At 36.6% G+C, this 3,945-nt stretch overlaps 1 long non-coding RNA gene across 2 annotated transcripts in view; it reads left to right on the top strand.

Moving 5' to 3' along the window:
• Nucleotides 1-3,945, top strand: part of LOC136796270 (uncharacterized) — a 10,718-nt gene that overhangs the window by 5,784 nt on the left and 989 nt on the right. The window lies entirely within an intron of this gene.

A 3,945-nucleotide genomic window follows, 5' to 3' on the forward strand; every position in this document is an offset into this window, starting at 1 on the left:
TCGAAGACCTTGCTCATGTGCGAGAGGAGGCTGATCGGGCGATAATGCTCCGGCGAGTCACCCTTCTTCGCAGGTTTGAGGAGTGGCACCACGATCGCGCGCTTCCAAGACGTCGGAAAGTATGAGATCCGTATGCACGAGTTGAAGATGTTCAACAGGAAGGCTTCACCCTTCCTGGGAAGCATCTTCAGTAGTACGCTGGGGATCCCGTCCTGTCCAGACGACTTGTTGCCTTTAGCGCGGCGCAGAACCGCATCCAGTTGGCCAAAGGTGGAGAAGATGGGCTTCTCGACGGGACTCGGTGGGCTTCCAGGTGGTGGTGCAGGAGCATTGGTCGTCCGCTCAGCATCCCTCGCTGCATAGCTAGAGGCCAGGAAGGCAGCCTGTTCACCAGACGTCATCAGGTCGTTACCAGCAGTCAGGTGTACCGTCCTCCTCTTGGTGACGAAGGTCCTCACCAACTTCCAGAACTGTCGATGGTCTTCATGAGTTCTCCTGAGTTCATTTAACTATTTACAATTTAGTTAATAAATCAACATTTTTACAAACATGGGAGGGAGGCGATAACGGTGTTAGTTCAGCGACTTGCACATAGGTTGCGTTGCCACAAAACCGTTTAATCTCAAGATTATGGGGTTTGTTGATGATCAATTGAATAGATATAAAAGAGGGCTGTGAGATGGGAATGTAAACTTAAACCTCTTAACAAACAGATTTTGTTAAAAAAAGGAATGAAGGTATAACTTCTTTTCTTTAGTTTTAGCATTCACATCCTAACCTGTTGATAGCCTCAAGAAAAAATAACCACTACTGTTAACATTTAATCAATACTACTGTAAATAAGGTTAAAAACGTTAAACAAAGTAAATTTAAAGTTCAGAAAAAATCTAAACACAATATATCAGAACAGTTTTTCCCGCCTAGTCACCGTAATAGCTAATGGATAAGCAGCGTTAGTTCACTGTCAGTGCACATACATGTGGCAATTAGCGTGACAGAAGCTTCACTACCATTACATGTTCTATCAACTATCTCGCAAGACCTAGTACAACATTACTGCCACGACATTAAATACTGTTGTACTATGACGGCAACAAGTATAACAAGTAGTCATACAGTAAGTACCAATGTGATTGTTATAGCTTGTTATGTGATGGTTGATAACGGGTATCGAGACTTCTTAGGAATCCTCTTAAGGACCATATCATCAAACTATATTCATACATTCTTCTCAGAGAGTATAAGGCAATAACAAACACGGACATTGATTGTGAAGTCGAACGGCATAAAAAATATGTATATAGTTAGGATGTAATATAAATTATAAAAAAGCACAAGAAGCGGAGCTGCGTCATTGAGGCCTTGTTTTCCTCACATTTGAGTTTAAAACAAACATGTGAAAAGAGATTTAATTGTTTCATTAATGCTTATAAATCACGACAATACAAAGTTGAAGATTGAAAAACGTTTTTCTATAAGCAACTCAATTCATATACAACTATCTAACCTTGGAGTTAGACCTAACAAGACAAACCTCTCAATTTGGAGCGGCTATACAGTTGCGCAAAACATTAAAAATGAGAAAAAATATTCGGACGTAATTAAAGGCTGACGTTCATCCTCAATTTTATGGTATTTGTTTGCCTAGAATACAGCCGAATTCCGAATATCAAACAGTTTGAATCAAAGGGATGGGCTTGAGAGGCCCAAATGTAGAGGGGAGAGGGGGAAATATATATCAGACATCTTGGAATACTCCAAAACCGCGCTCTTAAGGAGTGTGAGAGAACTAACTCTTTGTTTTTTTTTGAACTAATGAACAGTTTCTCATTTTTAATAGTAATATGAAATGGATAAATATATATATATATTTTTAATAATTTATTTATTGATATTTACAATTGTATACAAATATACACATCAAGTAAATTTGCTGTTAGTGATATTATGCCATGATAAAAACATGTGGAGAATCTACCCATTGATAGAACTCCTTCTTAGAACATTTCTAAAGGAGAAGATCTCGAGGCCATCTTCTTTTCAGACGTCTAGGAGGATTATTAGGTAGTGAAGGAGAAGCCAGGTTAGAAACGAGTTGGTTTGGGTGGTTGGGAAGTTTATTATGGAAGGATTGGTATCTGGTTCTGGGCAAATCGGCAACATAGGGGACATTGAGGTCCTGATGGATGATTTGATTTTTGACAAAGTAAGGAGCATTAAGGATTTTACGAAGGATTTTGGACTGTAAGGATTGGATTCGAGAGGAATTAGATGGTTTAGTGGAGCCCCATAGCTCAATTCCGTATGTCCAGATAGGCCTTATAATAGTCATGTAGATCAGTCTTTTGTAATGGATTAAAAGTTTAGACCGTTTGTCTAGTAAATGTTGTAATAGTCGGAATCGACGAGCAGTTTCCTGTCTTTTCAGTCTTGTATGAGGATTTTATGTCAGTCGTTTGTCCAGATTTAGTCCTAAGTAACGTATCTGCTCAACAGGAATAAGTGGGGTATTATTAAAAGATACTGTGGGGCAAGACGAAGGTTTACGACAAAGGGTAAATGTGATGGATAAATATAAACTATGTATTTAATTTAGGTATTCCCCGGAGTAAAAATTGGGAGATATTACCCAAATTAATTATTATATGCTGGTAAGCTGGTTTAAATAAAGAAATACTTATAATTTACTGGTAATGATGGAGTGGACTGTATTTAAATAACTTGATATCATATGGTTTTAAAATGAAATAACCTCTATTCTCTTTAAAGTTTTCTGACACAATTTGCTGTAGAGTTTGAGCAAAATAGTTACAATATATGTTAGTTGGTTAGTTGTAAATTTGGTTTTATTACATTAATTGATGAAGATTACATTTTACTTGTTTGATTATATGGAGCTTGAAGGTTGGTTCTGATGTGAATGTGATTATGGAAGGAGGGTTCTCTCTTCTCATCCTCCTGCCGCCGCCGACTCTCTCGCCTGAGTCTAAGGTTTTACTCCCTCATCATTATGAGAAGAGAACTTCTTGAAGAGTTCTGTACTCTTCTTCTACTGTCCAGGTCAGGATGGCTTCTCGATAGGTTCTAACCCCTTTGTTTTGGGGACCAAGATGGCTGTCCAGGCTTCTTACCGCATATCTTTGCCTGTAGATGGTATCATTTTCAAGTGAGGGGGCACCTTACTTAACACTATGATAGTATTTGACAATTATATTAAGGAGATTGGAAAGAAACTATTTTTAGAACATACTGGAAATAAGGATAGTAATATAAACAATTATACATGTTATAATATGTATTGTGTATAGAAAATGATAGATTTGATTATTAACAAAAGGGTAAAATAAATTATTTATGTTTGCAATAGTCAGATTTAACTATACTTAAATACAAATGATGCTCATAAATTAAAATATAATTTCTTTTGATACTTTTTTCTACTATTTTTATTCTTTTCTAATGTTTCGGCTCTCAGGCCTATTGTCCAGGAAACCCATAATTTACATATCCAAGTGTTAATTTTTATTCAGTTGCAGGCTATTGCCCAAGTTGATTCATGAACATTTATACCTTAATTTCATTCACTATTTATCGACTTGCTTATTTATTATCACACTCTTATCGTTGATAAGAGCATGCTAGCAGACAAAACATTAATACATTACATATGAATAAACTAAATAGTTAGAGGAAGTAATGCCATCCTGAATAATAAATTTATTTGAAGATTAATTTCATTCCAGTGTTAGGGAAAGTGGAGTGATACGTGCACTGGATAGTACGTGAACATTATACTTGCAAGATCCCTCTTTCTTAATTTTTTTTTTTTTTTTTTCGTACCCTCCTAAAATTTTAATTTGTTTCTTATGTGTACATATGGTGAGGTGTGCCATATGTACAGCTGGTATTGTCGATACCTTTCATTGCCTTTAGGCATTATAAGGT

This window comes from Halyomorpha halys, unplaced genomic scaffold (genome assembly GCF_000696795.3).
Source record: "Halyomorpha halys isolate HHAL.00 unplaced genomic scaffold, Hhal_1.1 Scaffold764.1, whole genome shotgun sequence".
In the NCBI taxonomy this organism is placed as follows: domain Eukaryota; kingdom Metazoa; phylum Arthropoda; class Insecta; order Hemiptera; family Pentatomidae; genus Halyomorpha; species Halyomorpha halys.